The 21,379-nt window shown below is 36.6% G+C and overlaps 1 protein-coding gene and 1 long non-coding RNA gene across 4 annotated transcripts in view; one reads left to right on the top strand and one right to left on the bottom strand.

Moving 5' to 3' along the window:
* Window positions 1-21,379, top strand: part of LOC126763732 (uncharacterized) — a 179,476-nt gene that overhangs the window by 126,670 nt on the left and 31,427 nt on the right. The window lies entirely within an intron of this gene.
* Window positions 906-20,923, bottom strand: LOC126763733 (uncharacterized). 3 transcript variants are annotated; one of them, XR_007667664.1, is made up of 4 exons: window positions 20,232-20,923; window positions 7,731-7,889; window positions 1,249-1,413; window positions 906-1,184 (listed from the first exon to the last, which is right to left on the bottom strand). It is a non-coding gene; the product is annotated as an uncharacterized LOC126763733 (long non-coding RNA). The 3 variants fall into 3 exon arrangements; XR_007667663.1 differs by lacking the exons at window positions 906-1,184; window positions 1,249-1,413 and adding exons at window positions 7,148-7,430; window positions 7,492-7,656; XR_007667662.1 differs by lacking the exon at window positions 7,731-7,889.

Below are 21,379 nucleotides of genomic sequence, written 5' to 3'. Positions count from 1 at the left end.
TGGTGGAGGAAATTTTAATCCACAGGCACATTAATTGAGGAAGACCCAAATCGGTCTCTCACACGTCGTTCTCAAGCATTGGCCATCTCTTTCATGCCATTGTGGCGAATTTTGCAAAAAGATCTTGGGGTACATCCCTATAAGATCTAGTTTACGCCGCTTTATCGCCAGATTCGTCGTATGTTCGTGAATTGGGCTGAGCTACAACTTGAAAATCATCCGGTTTTTCATAGAAAAATCGCCTTCCGCGATGAGGCTTATGTCTGGCTGAAAGGCTTCGTCAATAAACAAAATATGCGTTATTGATCAGGCCGCAATCCACACGTACTCGATGAGTCACCATTGCATTCTGAAAAAATTACGGTTTGATGCGGTTTATGGCCGTTAATGGGCCGGCGATGGAGATAGAAATATATCAATTTACTTTTTGGACGTTTTCACCACCAAATTACGATTTTTAGCTTAATTTACTGCTTAGTTATGTCGTTTTATGAATAACAGTGAACAAAACTTTTATATTCTGTTACGACATGCTCAGTTTGTCACGACCACCCAAAAAGAAACGTCGAAGACTCTATAAAATAAACCATACAAATAAGTGATCCGAGTTATGATTAAAATCGATTTAACCATGTTCGACTGTTTGCACATCCGTCCGTGAACAGGTTCCTTAGTTTTTGAGATATCAGTTTGAAATTTTACATTCTGCTCATTTGACGGAACCGCCGATATTGGACAACTAAAGCATATAGCTGCCATACAAACTGAACGATCGAACTCAAGTCCGTGCATGGTATCGCTACAATCTTGTATTGCCAACCATTTAAAATAATACTATAATGACAATCCTACGTATATCTAAGTAATAAAGACATTTATTTTTATTGCAGTTTGTCATACTTTATTTATTGTCACAAATACATGTCAAATTAATTGCAGTTATTTTCGAATAAATTCTCTACGAATTTCAAAAGCGACAAAAGGTCTAAATACTTGTATAAATTAATAATGTGGTGTACGGTTGTACCTCGAATTGGATCCATTGTGCGAATTTTGTGCGAAAAAAAGTGGAGTCTAAGGGAAAAATTTGTCTGCAATTATTCCAAAAATATCTACAAATACGTCTAACGAGCATTCGATGAACGGCACAATACCTCCTTTGGGACATTCGGTTTTTACTATTTCTGAAAGTATTATTCAATATAAATCCTTTATTATGGTTAAAATAATTATTTAATAGAAACAGACCCCCAGATTCTTCACACTCCGCAAACTGTTCAGCGGTTTTATCTTCCATCGGACTTGCAAAACTGGTTATGCATGGTTCTCTGAGTCTGCATTCATAAGTAGAATTTTCTACACTCCTGTAGCATACTGATTCTTGAGCCGTTACCACGCCAAATACCATTAATGCTGTAAATGAAATTTTGTATTTTTATTAAAATTAAGTAGAAATTTAGTACAAATTAAGGTAAATAGAAGCTTACCCGAAAGTATCAAAGTGATGAATTTCATTTTTGTTTTAAGTATTCAGTTCTCCGGAGACGCTGCGTTGGGAATGATTTGCGTTTGCCAAATGAGCGACTTTTATAGCGAAATAATTCATTGGAACGTTCCACAAAGTTAACAAAAACAATCTGTGTAAACTTGGGAAGAAGAAATATTTAAGCCTCGAAATTAACGTAAATACAAATACGTGCAGATACAATACTGCATATATAGCCGTGAACATAATAGAAAAATATTCACCGATTAATTCGAATGTAAAGGGAGAAATAGAAAGTCTCCTCGCTGTCGGTTACTCTATAATCAGCAATACTCATAAAAAGTTTGTTTTAAACTGCCTGCCTTTTCTTCCGTACGTAAGTGCAGGTGCATCCTTTTGGACTAAACACTTTTTTCGGATATTGTGGCGTTCCTTTGGTGGATACGCCGTGCCAAATACGGAGAAGATATCTTTTCAAACGAAAAAATGTTCCATACAAGCACTTGGAGATTACTTCATTTGTTTTATAGCCCGAGCCAGATTAAGTGAAGATATCTTCCGATATTGGCGTTCTCATGGATGGGCATATTCTTTTGGAGAAAGGGGCGTGTGCAAAATTTCACATGTATTTCTCACAAACTGAGGGACTAGTTCACGAATCTACAGACAGATGGACGGACAGACATGGCTAAATCAACTTCGCTCGTCATGCTGATCATTTATGTTGTGAGCAAAAAATATTAATATGTTTCAATTTAAAAAAATGGTATGACTGTCTTTTTTGCCAAAAGTCCTAGACGGCCATCAACATCAACTGATGAACAACACGTCAATAAAATAAACGAATTAGTGCTTGAGAATCGACGATTAAGAGTCAGAGATCTTACCGGCAAAGTTAGCATATCGAAAGGATCAGTGACAACCACTTTTAAAGATTATTTGGGCCCAAGAAAAGTGAAATCACGATTTGTTCCAAAATCACTAATTTTTTTCTTTAACGTTTCAGAAACAATTTTCCGACTATCAGAATCATTGGAACATTATTATTGACCCGGAAACAGACGATCAACCCGGCCGAATATCGATGAGCCGAAGCCGAAAAATCCATGTTAATGCAGGTCAAAAATCAAGGTTATGTTGACAGTTGTCTTCGATTACACTGGAAAACAAAATTCCACCTGTTTTTTGTGACATGAACGGAAGTAAGTGTTTATTATGTAAAGATTGCCACAAATGCAGAAAATAAATCTATCACCTATAGTTTTTTTGCTATGATTATATGTATTATTGTTAACAGTCGATGTTTTTCGGCGACGTTTTGTTTTTGGAGTATCCCACTTTCAGTCTACATTAAACCCAATTTAATATGCAAAGGTCGTAGTAATATCTTTTTAGGATCAACTAGATGTTCACTGGTAGCGTACTTGAGGAAGTATCTGACGTACGGGCCACTGCTCCTGTCTCTAGCACTCCTGTCCAATTCGCAAAGGAGTCAACAGTATTACGTATATCCTAGTTCCATTCCAAGAAGAAGGGCTGTTAATTTTAGCTCTCTACATATTACCCAACCATACTCATGATAACGGATGTTAAAAGAAGTCATATTCTCATATAATTCCCTTATATAAATTGCATGAGCAGAGGGCACAGATGGATATTTGTTACCGTTATGAACCAATAGCGACTTTAAACTAAGTTTAGAGGAATCAATGAATAGATGCCAATCCCCTGGATCATGTTTCTGTCCTACTGCGTTAAATAAAAGATTAACTTCTGAACATTATACTAGATCCACTTCTTGAAGAAAGCAATTTGTGAGGTCCTTCTGCCTTTTTCTGTAAAAAGTAATATTTACTTCACTTTGGGGAAGGTTCCAACCTTTCAGTCTCATTGCTAAAAGTTCAGACTGCGATTTGAAAAGCTTAGATATCAAACTAAGTCATTATACTGTTGCACTTTTGGTAAATCAAATAAAGGATCGTCCTTTCCTTTGTTTAAGACTTCGATTCTCGTTCTTCAATACCTTTAATATTGTTCACTGTGTGTGACAGGTCTTAAATATATAAATTATGTAGCATGTTTAGACTTCAGTTCTCTCGTGAGTCAAATATGGCAAAACATTGGTACTGCAAACCATTGGTACTGCAAAGGGCATTTTACGATTTGAACCTTTTAACCAAGCTGTTAACAATATGAGAAACCCGTGCTTAGTCTTGGCCCCCACCGGTAACACCAAAATACAGTTCGTAAGCTTTTAGCACAAGCGGAGTAAAATTACGTATTTGCGATTTAAAAGTTAGTTCTCCGCACACATAACAAAAACTGATGACACTATTTACGCACTGCCTAGTCAATGTACCTAAAAATCTTAAACACAGTAATTTCAAAAACGTAAAAGAATGTGAACTCAAAACTGTTTTGCTTTCCAAACATAGAACACGTAACCGATTCGGACACAATTAGTCTACTGATAAATTTTGTAAAATAAAATAGAAATTATGTGTCTACCAGTGTTATCTTAGTGTGGTGCTCTCCGATTTCCTTCCGACCGGCCAAACTGTCTACAGGGAATACTATTTTAGTGTTGGGCGACGTTTGTTTGAAGCTAAGCGAAGAGGCCGGAATTATGTTGCTTGATAATGTATCGTCGCGCACTATATTGTTTCTTCATGAGTTTTTCGCCAAAGTTTTAACCAATTTCGCGCTACAACCACCGCATTCATGTGGGTTTGCGCCGTTTGCCTTCTGGCTATTCAGCAAACTCAAACGATCGCTCCTGGGAAAATGTTTTCGAGTCAATTGAAGACATTAAAGAAGATGCGCTACACGCATTGAAGGCTTTTATGAAAATTGATTTTAACTACTGTTTCGAGGAAAAAACGTTGGCAGAAGTTGAAGAAAAAACGAGGGGAAGAATTTTTGCGACTAGGTTTTGAAGAATAAACGTAAAGTTATATGAACAAAGTCTTAAAGTTGTCTGCTGTATTATATTAATGCTATCTTACAGTGTGAAAATAAACGCAATCGGAGCTGTAGATGTTGTGATGAAGGCGGGCTTAGGCTAACAATGAAAACTTTGACCTTGCTAGTGTTGGCCGACAATGAAATCTTGAATGGGCCTCTGTAGGGTGCCAACAATAATGGCAAACGAAGTCATCTGAAATGAAGACGTACTGGCTTGATGCTAGCTTACTGTGAACGAACGGTTTTGTCACGCCACTGAAGTCTCATGTGATATTGATTTTGACAGATCTCTTATAAACTGAGTGGGTACCACTGTTTTGCCCACTTTTAGCACTGAATGCTAAGAAGCCACTCGACACCATATTCGCTGTACTTTGTGCTTTGACAAATTTAACTGATGAGTTATCCCACCTTTAGTGTTTTTTAACATAAGGGGCCATCCATAAATTACGTCACACCTTGAAGGGGGGGGGAGGGTATCATTCAGAAGTGACATTGTGTGACAAGGGGCAGGGGGGGTCAAAAGCTTTGTGACATCAAATTTCAAAATTTGTGATGTACAAACGTGAAATTTATAGATAAACAAAAAAATATTAAACATTTATAAACACAATCTTTGTTTTTTAATGCTTAAGTTGTAACGAAGCTTTTTACTGCTGAGGTATACTCGCCGTGTCCAGGGTTCGTTACATTAAATTTGTAAACATTGGGGCTCTTCTGCGAATCGGATTTTTACCACCACCTGTGTTAATTAAACAGACATCAGAAGGTTATGGAGTCACAGGGAGTGATGACAACGACGCTAAGTTTGCTCCATTATTACTACAGATATTCTTAAATCTCCAAGCATCATCCCATCTGAAACAAGTTCCATATGATAGTTATTGCCCTAGTGTCGAGCCACACTTATTTAAAAGATCGTGTAGCATATGTGGCCTATATTTTTCTTCATATAAAGCCACCAATCAACACAAACAACCACATAAAAAACAAGAGCTGTTACCTATCGCGAAAACTCGTCCTCAAAGAATTGCAGCTAGACGTGCCCGAGAGATTCTCTGTTTATTATTCAATAAATATAAGAATAAAAATAATAACCTGTTTTTTTTTATTTTTTGATAAATCCATAAAATTGGAAAATGTGTGACGCCACAACAGGGGGGGGTCACGACAAAATGTGACAACTAGTGACAAGGATGTGGGGAGGGGTTAAAAAGTCCTTAAATTCGTGTGACGCAATTTATGGATGGCCCCTAACTGTTAAGTGGAGAATGTGAGGAATCATCATCAAACCGACAGTGGAGAGTTAAAAAGAAATATTCTCATCGGGTTTAGTTGGTTTTTATATCTTTCAATCCACTTTCTCGACTTTTCACAACATATACACAAGAGAACTGTAACGAGTTTAAAAATTTTCGTTTATACTTAAGTACTGTTCCCTTTACTCTGTCTGATTCTGTCAGTTCAGTTCATGTACACGAAGCGAACTGTTTGTCTTCAAATCAGCGATAAAGAACAACTTTGTATCACTAGCGATCATCTTATACCTGATTTGTTTATGAACGTTCGTATCAGCAGAAAATACCCAAAGTGATGCAAACTCATGCTTCAATGATTGAAAATGATCGACAGCGTTCGGTTTGTATATCATGCCCTATACACTGATTTACTAGTGCACTTTTGTTCTATTTCAAATACAAATGTTTGTATATATATGTATAATGGAAATACTATCGAGTACATACATACAACAAATGTATGTATATATGGATGTATGTACATATGTACGTATTCGATGCAATTTCCATTGTTTACGCTTCGAAAATTTGTAACACGCGCACATTTTCAAAGCCGATACATTTTTTGCCACACATGATTCAAATCAGTCCAGCAGAAAATTGTTGTTGTTTGCTGTACTCATAGATTTACCCATAGATTTACTCGAAGATTTACTTATCGTTTACCCAAAGTTTCATTTCAATTCATACAATCGTCGCAACGCTATGAACTGACATGATACGATTGCAACCGAAGCCTGCCATACGTTTACACGTTCGTGATTGCCGAAGAACAGATTGTTCGTATTGCATCAGGTCAGTTGACGCTGGCAGCTACACGAATTGATTAACAATGTTGTCTATGCTGAACTGAAAAGATTTCATTGTGTTTTTGGAACGACTGTTTTTTCTGATTTCATTATACTCGTTGCAGCTCTCTGACATACACCCTTCCCAACTTTAATTCCTTTGTAACAAATTACGGTTTTTAGCTTCATTTGCAGCTCAGTAATGTCGTTTTATAAATAACAGTGAACAAAACTTTAATATTCTGTTACGACATGCTCAGTTTGTCACGACCACCCAAAAAGAAACGTCGAAGACTCTATAAAATAAACCATACAAATAAGTGATCCGAGTTATGATTTAAGTCGATTTAACTATGTTCGTCTGTATGTGCGCCCGTCTGTGAACAAGTCCCTTAATTCTTGAGATATCGGTCTGAAATTTTGCAAACGTGCTTCTCTCGCCAAGAAACTGCTTGACGGAACCGCCGATATCGGCTAACTAAAGGGATTAGCTGCCATACAAACTGAACGATCGAACTCAAGTCCTCGCATGGTATCGCTACAATCTTGCATTGCCAACAATTTAAAATAATACCCTACATATATCTAAGTAATAAAGACATTTATTTTTATTGCAGTTTGTTATACTTTATTTAATGTCACAAATACATATCAAATTAATTGTAGTTATATTAGAATAAATTCTTTACGAATTTCAAAACTCGACAAAAGGTCTAAATACTTGTATAAATTAATATTTTGGTGTACGGTTGTATCTCGAATCGGATCCATTGTGCGAATTTTGTGCGAAAGCAAGTCGGGTCTAAGCTCCAACAGCTGGAACTGTACCAAATAGCTCAGTAACGCAATTGGGTACCCCGTAAAGGATGTTACTACATGATTCTTCAACTATACCTGAAATTATTATTAAATGTAAGTACATTATGGTTAAAATAATTATTTAAACAAAACAGACTTCCAGATTTCAAACATTTGTCGATCCTTTCTTGTGTTCGATCTATCACCGAAATTCCTGGAGTGAATACACATGTTCCTTGGAGTTCGCAACCGGGAGTAGGATTTTCTCCAGGCTTGTAACATGTTGGTATTTGAGCGGTAACCACGCCAAATACCATTAATGCTGTAAATGAAATTTTGTATTTTTATTAAAATTAAGTAGAAATTAAGTACAAATTTAGGCAAATAGAAGCTTACCCGAAAGTATCAAAGTGATGAATTTCATTTTTATTTTAAGTGTTCAGTTCTCCGGAGACGCTGTGTTGGGAATGATTTGTGTTTGCCAAATGAGCGACTTTTATAGCGAAATAATTCATTGGAACGTTCCCCAAAGTTAACAAAAACAATCTGTGTAAACTTGGGAAGAACAAATATTTAAGCCTCGAAATTAAAGTAAATACAAATACGTGATGCATTATATCTGCATATATAGCCGTGAACATAATAGAAAAATATTCACCGAAGAATTTGAATGCAATGCGAGAAAAAGAAAGCCTCTTCGCTGTTGGTTACTCTATAACCACCGATATGTAAGTAAGTGCAGGTGTATAATTTTGGGAATTTGGATGTTATGATTGGCCGCAAAGTTTAGTTTAATGTTTCATGGTCTCAAAAGCTTGAGTGTAATTTAGGAATTTAGAGAGTGTGCCAATAAAATACTTATTACTAATTTGATTACTAACTCATTAACCGTTAGGAAGCTATGGTATGGAATACCTGTCGCATAAGTTCGGGCCTAAGAAGCAATTTTATGTAAAGACAATGTGTCAATGAATAAATTTTTAGTTGTTTAGAACTTTTTTATATGCTGGCACTTGCTCTGGTAATTTATCAGCAGAGTTTGAAATATATAATATATATAATAAAGTTTTAGTGCCAATAATTCAAGATCCGTAGAATGTATGTAAAATAAAAATAAATTTGAAAAAACCTGGTCAATTCCTTCCTTAGTCTCACATAGAGAATATGGAATGCTTCGTCTCTTTATATCCTATTTATCAGCCATAATGGTAGCTATTTCAAATAAGGGTCAAGGTGGCTTGTGTGGTAGCATATGCTGCTCTAAGACTGACGACAGGTCAAGGTTACTAATTCCGGTAATGATTGAATGAGTACAGTGTTGAAGTATTCGCATAGATTTCAATCCAATCCGTGACTCGATCTGAACAATTTCTTCGGAAATGAAAACATTTTCCATTCAAGCACTTGATAACGATCGTTCAGTTTGTATGGCAGCTATATGCTATAATGGTCCGATATTGGCGGTTCTGATGGATGAGCAGATTCTTTGGAAGAAAGATATTCCACAAACTAAGGGAAGAGTTCGTGAATGTACAGATAGGCGGAAAGACAGACGAATAGACATGACTTAATCGACTCAGCTCATCATGCTGATCAATTAAGTATAAATTTTGTAGGGTCCTCGACATATTCTCCTGGTTGGTAGAAGCTCGCTTTATATGCCCCGTTCAGGGTATAAAAAAAGGCTTGGCAGCGAACTCGTTTCCACTCAATACCTGACTCCATTTACTCTTAAATTTTGATTTTAAGAGTGACTAATTTGTTATTGTAGATATATAAAATCATAGGCTCAGCAAATAGAAGAATTATATTTACTTTAAGGTGCTTATTTATCTTACTCATTGTTTTATTGTTTTATTTTTGGGTAAACATACCCGAAATATTTAGCGATCGTCTATTTGCATTTAGCTAAATTTCAGTTGTGCAAACAACTGCAGACGCAAATACGGGTGAATGAAGTTTAATTTAGAATTTTAAACAAATGCGAATAAAAACCTCATCGATGCATTCAAGTTTACAGTTACTTTATATTTTGGCATATAATTTGTGTATATGTATGTATATGTACATATGTATATTCGGGTATTTCATAAGGGTATTTCAAAGGCCTGTTGGAAATTGACCTTCGATTGACTAGTTTAAGTGCTTCTAAAATGCTTAATAATTAATGATCAGAAAAATTTGGAAAAGAAGCTTTATTTCTAAAGAAATCTATCAATAATATTGCAAATATATTTGTTTCTAGAACCGATTTCAGATTAATTTTTAATTTAATTAATGGTTTTGAAGTAATATATGGAAGAGGTTTTCAATTAGAAGAGTTAAATATTTGTTGGCTTATACTTTTTTAATTAATTATTTTTTGTTTTACAAAATTTCTAAGAAAGGAAAATGAGCTAAGCTGTCGATATCGCAGATAGCATAAATAATCCTTGTTAAGATACAAAACTTTTATGTTGTAAAACGAATGTCACTAAGGAAGCGCATTTTAGATTTAAACACTTTTTTCAAAGTGGAGGTGGCCCCGCCTCTGATTGGCTTAATATACATATGTATCTCCTAAATTGATAAAGATAAAACCACCAATACTTCCGCTGGCCCCCACATAACTCATATACAGATTTTCAAACTTCCAAACCATCCTAATGAAATTCAGAGAGCGTTTTTTAAATAATAAATAAAAATAAATAAAAAATATATATAAAAAATAATAAAATCGGTATAATAATCTGGTGTTCTCATCATATACACATTATAATTAAGGCTAATTCGGTTGAGTTTGTCTCACATAACAATCAATATGGAGTTGAGGACGAGTTTGTGGAGATATTCTATCGCGGCAGTACCATGAAAGTGAGTTCATGCAGAAAGTACTCATTTCTTGCATTTGTACATAGACGGTAGGGCTCACTTTTCGTTCTTCACCGACCAGAATAGGTTCGGGTTCGACAATACCTCTTTCGGAAGTTTTCTCAACTGGAATGGCGGGAGGTTAAGACGACAGCCGGAGAACACCAGACGGCCCCGTCGTCAAGTGCGCAGATGGAGGCCCGTTGTGACTTCTCCCTAAACGAGAAACGCAGCGGGATATGAAACTGAGAACGACATGGAATTGACAGCTGGGAGAACAGACTCCGGAATAGACCAATATTATTCAAAAATTTAGTTGACAGATAAGGTAAAGTTAAGTTTGATTTAACTTTACTGGTACTGAAATAAACTCAGTCAATTCAAAGAAATTCTATTCTAACTTCTCTCTTTTAGTAATTACGTCGACACAAGACACACAGTGGTGAGGTTGTCAACTAATTCACCGCTTCTGGTGGCCCTGTACTTGTCCTTTAACTCTCTGTCTCCACTTTTCAAGGAGTAAGCGGCAAAACAGGCATGCAAGTCGTTAGTGGGACAGATGCTATAGCTCGAATTGTAATGCTAATGAAAGGCTTTGTTGGACTACATTAATCCCTATTAATAGGCGTAAGGAGGCAGTCTTAGATCTAAATACATGTAACAGAAAAGTCTTAGGCCTGGTGTCGAATAAGCAAGTCCTTTTAGACCACACCATTTCCAATGAAAGAGAAATGAGGTATCTATTGAATTGCTGGATACGATTTAATTGGTTACCACTCGGAAGCACAATGGCCTTAATGGGAGACTTAAAGCGTCCACCTGCGGTTTGGCATTGCTGCGTCTCCCTTTTCAGGAAATCAAGCTAAGCTTTGATGATGGAACTGCATTCGATGTTCCAAGAGTTCTGTTCCTTTTATATACATTATGGAAAACATTTGGATTTGTTGAACATATATCAATATCACAATCTATCAAGAGATGATTTCATTCACTCTTGCTATAACGATAAATATTGAAACGAGCTAATTTGCACGTCACTGAAGTCCAAAAGCAGCAATTGAAGGCGTGTATTTAAATAAAGTTTATTTCCTTTTCTATGTTGTCATACAGTTTCAATGCCGAAGGTTCAAGGGCGCGGAAATAGGCGCAAGCCGTGCCATAACCTTCAACAAGCTGAACGTCGTTTCGCATTCATACACACATATACACATACATGTTAAAACCCTACAAACAACCGTATATCCTCCAAGCGGCTGCAACTCATGAAGCTACGGCCAACACGGCCTTCAAATATTAAGTTTTGTTGCATATGCAAGCGCTCAGGACGCTAAAATGACGGCTGAAATATACTATATGTACCTTCTACATAGTATGCTAATATTCCCACATATGTATGTGCCGTCTATACGAGCTGTTGAGTTGTTGTGTTAAAGACCAAGGAGAAGTAATAGCCTGCCAGCGAATTATATGTATTATTTATTTGCAAAGCCACAACTTCAAGGTAACAGCGGCGAGCGGCGATCCGTAACCCATATGCGCTCACATACAGTACTTTCTATGTGCGTGTGCATGTGAGCCATCTTAGCCCTTCACTCACAATTACGCGTTTCCGTTGTCAGGAAGAAGGTCAAACACGACATGCGAATGAAATGGAAACACAAGAAGGCCGATCGCTGACGGGTGGAGGAGCGCTTTGGGAGCATAGTTCACTTACGACCAAAGCTATTTGCCGACTGAAGATGTGTATTTACACAAAACTTTGAGCCCCATGAACTTGCCGACCCGTGTGCTTATCGCCAGCGTATCCTCATCACCGCAAGAGAGAAAAGCAAAACAAAAATTTCGCAATTTCGCACTCACAACTACACTCACCACACACAGCAAGCTTTGCGATTTTATGCTCGTACCTTTCACATCGTGTCAGAAGGCAGAGGTGAAGGACAACAGCGTTATCCATTTCAGCCTTTTACAGGCGGGTATCGTTGAGTGAGCTGCCACAACGAATTAATCATACCTGAAGGTGTAGCGGTTAGTTTACTCACAATGGTTAATAAACGCGTGGTGAAGTTGAGCGTATTTAGCGTGTTGCGAAAGTGCTTTTCTACCCAAATCAAAATGTGAATAGGTTGGAAGGTAAGCATTTAAACCACATGTTCACATACACACATGTAAGTATCCTCGGAAGGTTCAGATAAGTAGTTGGAACTTCCTTTGAGAAATTCTTGAATAAAAGCAAATCGATGAGGTCAAAATTTAAAATAATACCGAAGTTGATAGGAAAATGCTTAAAGGACTCATTTTACAATCAGGATCAAGAGTAACGCCAATATATCATAAAAGGGCCAGTGCAGAAGTCTGAAGAAATGATAGAAAGTGAAAAGAATTCATCGTAAGTTGAAACCCAGTAGAAACGATGGTAAAAAAGAAAACTAAAACGAAATTAAAATAATTTTCCGGAGATCTCATTTCCGAAAGATGAATGGAAACAGCGTGGTTAAATTATTAAGGCTTAAAAACGGGTTAGCTCGATTTTCGGCAAAACTATGGATGCTATGGAAAAAAGTTATATCGCAAAGTTGTAGATAATGTAGAGAACTACAACTTTTAAAAGAACACCTTTTTCACATAACCGCTGTGAAAAATTCAAATATACAAGTTTTTGGGTTTTTTGTCTTTATCGTATACAAAAAAAAATCTTTCTCAAAATTAGATGTTAACTTATGTTCAAAACACACTTAATTTTTAAATAAAAAAAACCCTGATTTTTAATTAAAATTTTTGATATAAAAATATAAGGTTTTTTTTTAAATCAGTTGGCTTTATGTTTGCTGAAATCTCTACTTTGGGATGATATGAAAAATATATACAATTTTATACTAAATTTTCGCACAAAATGCTAATAAAGCAGGTATATATAGGTATAGTAAATTTTGCAGACGGAAAAAAATTCTGATAAAGTTTGAACTCTTAATACTAGACAACATCAACAGCTTGCGTTTTGTGATTTTCGATTTACCCTATAAATAACAGAGAAATATTTTCTTATTGCGTTCAGACATTTAATTCATTCAAAAACATAATTATAAATCGAAAACGAAAACTTATTCTTATAGCAAATTTAACGACCTATGATTTTGCTTTGCTACGTCGATTACTTTCTTACTTTCTTTCAGAAAATTGTGCCCCAAAATTTAATAATAGTTAATTTGTCGAAAAAATTATAGAATTTTTGTTTTTGAGTCATGAAAAATAGCATTGTTAGTATATTATCATAAATGTAATACTTATTTCATCAATTGATTTTGCTTTTTTTTGCCAGTTTTCATCATCATAGCACTTGAAAAAAGCCTCCATCCTGATGACCTTCAGAGTCTTCTTCGATTCAGCTTTTATATTCTCAATTGAGTCAAAATAATGTCCTCGGAGTGATCATGTGAATTTGCAGAATAGCCAGAAGTTACACGAAGGTAAATCAGGCGAATGCGGTGGTTGCGACATGATATTACTTGAAAAAGCTGCGAAATGATCACCAATAACCAATGCAGCATGAGATGGTGCATTATCGCTCTTCTTTGTTCAATAAATTCAGACCAAGTAAAAATCGAAGAATTCAGCATCACAAAACGACGCGTATCGCAAATACTAATGAATATTTTTACGTGAAATTAAGCATAGTGTCACTAACAGTACTACTAACTTCCAAAAAAAATCTACCGATTCGAAAAACACGCGAAGTAGAAATTAAAAATTCACCTTTCAGTGTGATCACAGTCTCCAAAGCGATGCCCCTTCAATCACCGAAACCACTGCACCAGTGTTTTTGAAATGAACGAAGCTATAATACTCTGTAGCAACAGGTTGCAAGAGTATGAAAAGTAATTTTGGATGACACTCTAATGATATCATATGATTCACGAGTATTTGGGTATGAAAAACTCTGTGCAAAGCGGGTGCTTCACTTTTGACAAAAAACAGCAATGAGTTAATGATTCGGAGCAGGAGCAGTGTTTGGAGATATTAAAGCGCAATAAACCCGATTATTTGCGTTGCTGTGGAACAATCAAGGAGATGGATGGATGGATTATTCGAGAGAACCGCACAGGATGAACCCGCTCCAAAGCGGGAAAAAACGCAACAGTCGTTTGGTGGCGTCTGTATTTTTTCTGATGCATATGGAATAATATTTATTGACTACCTCGAAACAGAAAGCACAATCAACAACGACTATTACCCAGCGTTATTGCATCGTTTGAAGGAGGAAATCGCCGAAAAACTGCCGCATTGAAAGAAAGAAAAACAATGCACCGTGTCATAAGTCACTGAAACGGATAACAAAAATCCATGCATTAACCTTCAAATTACTTCCGCATCTACTGTATTTTCAGGAACTGAATAATGAAGTGATCGTCGAAACTCAGGACTCTTTTCAAGTAAAGGACAATTCGTAATACAACAAGTGAGAAATGGTTAAGTTCGGGTGCAACCAAACATTTTATACTCTTGCAACCTGAAGGAATCGATGCCACGGAAATACCTTAAAGTGTATAACGTCAAGCAGAAGATCGGAATCTTAGTAATTTTACATATACAGCCTTTGACAGCTAATTAGAAACGCTCCCTTTTTTGTAGGTGGCTGATGAGAATAATGATAAAAAATTTTAATATACCGTTATGTATATTCCTAAAAGTTTTGCATTGTTCGTGTTACTCTATTCACTTCTGTTTTGTAGATCTGAAGTTAAAACTCTTTTATTTATTTCCGAAATAGTAAATGCGTTACGATATAGAAGGTGAAACAGTTGTTTAAAGAATTAACACCTCAAGGTGTTAATTTTTATTAATAATATTATTGATTTCTGGTAAGGGTGTGTTTCAAAGCTGGGGTTTAAAATATATTCAAATGTATTATTCAAGTATAAATAAAGAATTTTAAAACTATTTCCAATGTTGCACGTGAAGAAAAACCCCGAAAAACTTTAACAGAAATATACCGCAGAATTACTACCATCTCCCGAGGAGACCCAATACAGAGTTCCACTGATATTCTACATAAAATCCAAGACGAATATAATGTCTAAATACTCGTATCTAAGAAAACAATTGCCCGGCGTTTAGTCGAGTTTGGATTTTACGGCAGAACAGCACGCATGAAACCACTTCTAACTAAAATTCAAAGGAAATAATGCGTAGACTGTTCCAACGCTTATTGAACTTGGACAACAAATAAATGGAAGTATGTTATTTGGAGCGATGTAACAAAATAAATCGCATATATCCTGATGATCGAAGGTATGTTTACCGACCAATCTAACAAGAATTTGATCCTCGCTATGTTTCACACGTAGTCAGACATGGCGGAGGATCAATTATGGTGTGGGAATTTTTTTCTTGGGTTGGTGTAGGTCCGCTCCACATGATTGATGGAATTTTAAATAAGGACTCGACATTCTAAAAACTCTCATTTTGCCATGGACTAAGGACAATTTGCCTATTATATGGAAATTCCAACAAAATAACAATCCAAATCACACGGCAAAGTCAACACAAAAGTTTTTTGTTGAAAATTCCATGAAGAGAACACATCTCTGTTGATGTCAAAAAAACAGTAGGTATCAAAAATATCACAAATATGGATGACATTTTTGATGAAATTAGGACGGCATGGCAAGCAACACTAGTGGTGTGCTGTCAGAGTCTTATAACGTCAATTCGCAGTGGATGTGAAGCATTATTAAAGTAAAAGAGTTAGGCAACAAATAACTGAAAGTAAGCAATTTTTTTAATAGCAGTATTTTTTGCTGATAAAAAATTTTCATTTCTAATTAGTTGCCGCACTAAAAAAGTTGATTCCATACATTTTTGTTAAAATCTTAAAAAAAAGGATTTTTGATTAAAATTTTTACTATTAGAATTTAAGTTTAATGTAAGTTTCAATAATATTAGTGAAAAAACTGTAAAAATTATTGATTTATTCGAAAATAATTTAATTTACTTCAAAATAAATCGCGTTTCTAATTAGCTGTCAACGGCTGTACATACAATTTATATGTATTCTCTATATAACTCATGCACGGACCGACACAATCGGCATAAGATTTGTTAGAAAAACCAAAATATTATACGTAGTATATGGGTGTTGGAGTAGTATCGAACCGATTTTAGCCATTAACTATTATCATGCCACAAATGGTACTAAAAAGATGTTCCCTGGGATCCCATGCAATCACCAATCATATGGAGCAAAATCGGCCGGATGTTCGAAAATCGTGGTAATCGTTATATGGGGACTAGGTCAAGTTTCACCAAATCATATCTATTTTAAGCACAAAGATATACTGTTATAAGTAAAACACGTTCTGTAATTTTCAAATTTGGCCGGTATAAAGTCTTCTGAAAGTTCGAAAATCTTTATATTAGGTATATGAGGGCTCAAGAAAGTATTAACACGATTCACTCCATTTTTGATACACACAAATACTATTGCCAGCCTTTCCTGGCATGAATTTCAATTGTATATTTCACACATTGACCAATATTTTCAGTCAAAAGTCAACTATAGATATGTATTGACGGAAGAACAGACAGACAGTCACTCGGGTTCCAACTCATCTCGTCATCCTGATCATTTACTTATATATAACCCTATATCTATCTCGCTTAGTTTTAATTTATCCATGCATATAATTGTCAATTAAACCAAACGACCAAGACTTATATCTCGTCAGGCCAGGTATATATGTAGCTAGAGTTAATGTCTAAAACGCACTTAGACCTTTAGGAGGCTCAGACATCTTTCGGAAACCCTCGAACCATAGTCGCGATTATGCGATTCGTAAACAAAGTTTATTCGAATTTTCCTTCTAGCTCCTGACAGCTTCTAACATACTGTAGTCATTCTATGATACTCCCAGTCAGCTGGTATATCTGCCAATTAGATAGTGACCTGTTAGCAGTCCTACCAGGCTTCTTGTGTCATTCCTTTTGAATATTGACAGTAGGTATGTGTGAGCAAAACATTATTTTACCGTTGATTTTGAAGCCTGGCTGCATATAATAGTGTATTTCTTGTTGTAAGTACTAGTCTGTAAATTGTAATCTAAATCAAGTTCCGCTATTGTCGGTGTCAAGTCCATTCTTTAAAAGGAGCGCGATTGGACTCTGGAGTTTAGCTAGATTCGAGCAAATACTTCGAGATGTAGAATAATGAAGTGAAAAATACCCTCTTCAAGATCGGAATGCTCAAAATTTAAACCAAATCATCAAATGAGTGGAGGAAACAACAAAAGCAGTCACATTCCAAAGCACTTGCTAAGGTAGAAACCCACTATCAGTGATCCATTTTCGTTTTTGCTCATCTGCTTAAAAATTTTCAATATTAATGTCTTCAAATACATTAAAATTGAGGACCTTACGATTAACTTTTACGCCATGGGCGGAACCGGCGTATCGGATCACTATAGAATATTTTTATACTCTCGCAACAATGTTGCTAACGAGAGTATTATAGTTTTGTTCACATAACGGTTGTTTGTAAGTCCTAAAACTAAAAGAGTCAGATATAGGGTTATATATACCAAAGTGATCAGGGCGACGAGTAGAGTCGAAATCCGGATGTCTGTCTGTCGGTCCGTCTGTCCGTCCGTCTGTCCGTCCGTCCGTGCAAGCTGTAACTTGAGTAAAAATTGAGATATCATGATGAAACTTGGTACACGTATTCCTTGGCTCCATAATAAGGTTGAGTTCGAAGATGGGCAAAATCGGCCCACTGCCACGCCCACAAAATGGCGGAAACCGAAAACCTATAAAGTGTCATAACTAAGCCATAAATAAGGATATTAAAGTGAAATTTGGCACAAAGGATCGCATTAGGGAGGGACATATTTGGAAGTAATTTTTTTGGAAAAGTGGGCGTGGCCCCGCCCCCTACTAAGTTTTTTGTACATATCTCGTAAACTATTATAGCTATGTCAACCAAACTCTACAGAGTCGTTTTCTTCAGGTATTTCCATATACAGTTCAAAAATGGAAGAAATCGGATAATAACCACGCCCACCTCCCATACAAAGGTTATGTTCAAAATCACTAAAAGTGCGTTAACCGACTAACAAAAAACGTCAGAAACACTAAATTTTACGGAAGAAGTGGCAGAAGGAAGCTGCCCCCAGGCTTTTTTTAAAAATTGAAAATGGGCGTGGCGCCGCCCACTTATGGACCAAGAAGCATATCTCAGGAGCTACTAGACCGATTTCAATGAAATTCGGTATATAATGTTTTCTTAACACCTTGATGACATGTACGAAATATGGCTGAAATCGGTTCACAACCACGCCTTCTTCCAATATAAAGCTATTTTGAATTCCATCTGATGCCTTCTTTGTATAATACGAGTATAAACATTAGGAACCAATGATGATAGCGGAATAAAACTTTACACAAATACGGTATTTGAAAAATATGTAAATGACGGATAATGAAATCTCGATTATCACTTTACCATGCGAGAGTATAAAATGTTCGGTGACACCCGAACTTAGCCTTTCCTTACTTGTTTCTATTGATGTCATACAGGCTGAACGATGCAAATCAAGTTTTTGTATGGAAAACTTATTTATTTGTGAATATATCTTCACGAAATTTCGCATATGGCTTTTTTTCGCAAAGGAGCTCCTCATTTGTTGGAAGCACCGATATCGGCTCACTGTAGCATATAGCTACCATACAAACTGTGCTCTTAAATATTAAGTCCTTGTATGGAAAACTTTTTTATTAGTCGAGTTGTCTTCACGAAATTTGAAATATATTTTTGTCCAAGTCAACGCTACAATTCTTGAAAAATATATTTATATCGAACCACTGTAGCATATAGCTGTCATACTAACTCTGCGATAAATATTATGCGCTTGTATGGAAAATCTTTTTAGTAGTCGAGATATCTTCACTAAATTGAGTCCACATTACTGCCTAAACTAACGGTAAAATCTACGAAGATTTTGTTCAGATCGGATTACTATAACATATAGCTGCCGTACAAACTGAGCGATCAACATCAATATCTTCTACGAAATATTTTCTATTTGTGAAGCATATTATAGCTTCACAACGAGGTACAGCCGTTGTGTAAATTTTTTCGCGATTTTTTTTTATAATTGTTGGTGTTGGTGTTGTGCCACTGTTGTTTGTCCCGAGAAATCTTTGTTAAATAAAGCATCGATTTCCACAGGAAAAATCTACATTTTCAATTCTAATTTGTCACGCACAAACAAACGACATATGCAAATACACCGTACGCCCATTTTATTTGTTTTTGCACTTGCATGCATGCGCCTGATTTCATTTTGGTCGCACACTGCGTATACGTAATATATTATGCAACTGCTTTTTCGCCTAAGTGCGCCACACAAACATTTGCATGCATTGCGCCTGCAAGCACACAAACGCCAGGCACATAAATGCAAATACTAATACTTATATATCGGTTTAGACTAGAACCAATGTGGGTGTAAGCAGTCGTATGTGTGTTGTTCGTGTGTACAATGCGTGCATATCTAGTATAGCCTGCATTGGGGACAAGGATACTCCTCGAGTCGAGCGCATTGTGCGAATAGATTATAATTTAAATACACACATGCAGCATTAGTTGCGCCACAGCAGTAACGGTGCCACTAGCAGCAACGCTTTCAAAACCGACGAAAATGAAAAAAAAAATACAAATTCCATATATGTATATGTAGTATACAAGCAAATATAGTAAACAAATGTATTTAAACGCATCCAATACGTGTGTTCGTGTGTATACTAAAAATACACGCTGCGCACTGACCTGTGTGCGTGTGTATGTGGCACGAACTTTAGCACATTGCTGTGAAATTCATGACGTAAAACGACGCAAGCGTGTGTTTGTGTATAGCGCTGTCTGCCTGCATCGCTCAATATGTGTGTAAAAATTACAAAAAACAAAAAAAAACACAAAATGTTGGCATGCAGTTTTCACATATGTAAGTAATAAATAGTGTGTGTGTGTGTGTGTGTGGGTGCGCGTGTCCTCACCTATCAACTGGTCAAGAGTCCTGCTCGGCAGCCTCGGGGCAACTCACTTGGTATTGCCCACGTCACACATATGTATGTACACAGTTGCAGTTAGCTGTATAGCACGTTTTCACTTTTGCTTTCATTGATTTTACTTGACACGCAAGCATATATACGCATACACACTTATACACGCATACGCGGCCACGGACCCTGACGTATTAGCACCCGAAATTGGAAGTAGTGGAAACGAACGGACACTCGAGCGTGCTGCGAAGCGAGTTTCGGGCGTTCTTGTGCTTAAATTTTTCTGAAATTTCAGTTAGCCTTGTGGTTAGCTACTTTTTCGGGCTTTTTCTGGCCTTTCCTGTATTGCGTTGCTTTCACTTTCACTTTCACTTTTTGCCTTGCACAGTTATCCATGTATTTAACACTGTACAGCAAACACATATGTGCGCTTTTTTCGATATTACTTCATATCTTAATTTTGCAACACTTCATTGCCATTTGCCAGCACTACACACACGTTCACTTTCACTTGCCTTGCCACTGCTTTTGTGCTTTTCTGTTGTTTTCTGTATTTATGTTGCTGTTATATACACCGTTGTGCACCTGATAACTATCAACTGACACTGTCACTGACACGACGCGTTGCCTAAGTTTGACTGCGCTCCGTCCTTTTCGATTTCGCTCTTACAGCTCACGTGTCCACATCTCGACTGACTCAATTGATTCTGTGCGAATCCGCCAAAAACGCCACCACGCGTTGCTGTTGTGCCCTAACAGTCGCCCATTACAATTGTCGTTGGCGCTGTTAATGTTGCCTTCATGCAGCTGGGCTGCTCTGCAAAATTACGGGGATTTTTTCCACGGTCCGCGCAATGCGCATGCGCCAGTCGTGTGAGACATATTTCCCTGTGCTGTGCTGTGCCTGTACAATGTGGCCTTCCACTGTACGGGGAGCGTGTACTGAGCACAAGTAGGGCTGGTTAGTTGTTTTCTAATGTTGTTGTTGTGCTGGTTATGTCTTGTTGTTTTGTCGTGCGGCCAAACATGTGATTTCTCGCGTCATACACAAATGATATCTTATCACACAGTCAGAGTCGTGCGAAGCAGGACGTCAACAACTAGCATACATATAACTGTATATATGTATGTATGTATGTAAA

Source organism: Bactrocera neohumeralis, chromosome 6, assembly GCF_024586455.1.
Source record: "Bactrocera neohumeralis isolate Rockhampton chromosome 6, APGP_CSIRO_Bneo_wtdbg2-racon-allhic-juicebox.fasta_v2, whole genome shotgun sequence".
Classification (NCBI taxonomy): domain Eukaryota; kingdom Metazoa; phylum Arthropoda; class Insecta; order Diptera; family Tephritidae; genus Bactrocera; species Bactrocera neohumeralis.
Note: the sequence above shows the minus strand (reverse complement) of the source record. Positions and strands in the feature narration are given on the sequence as shown.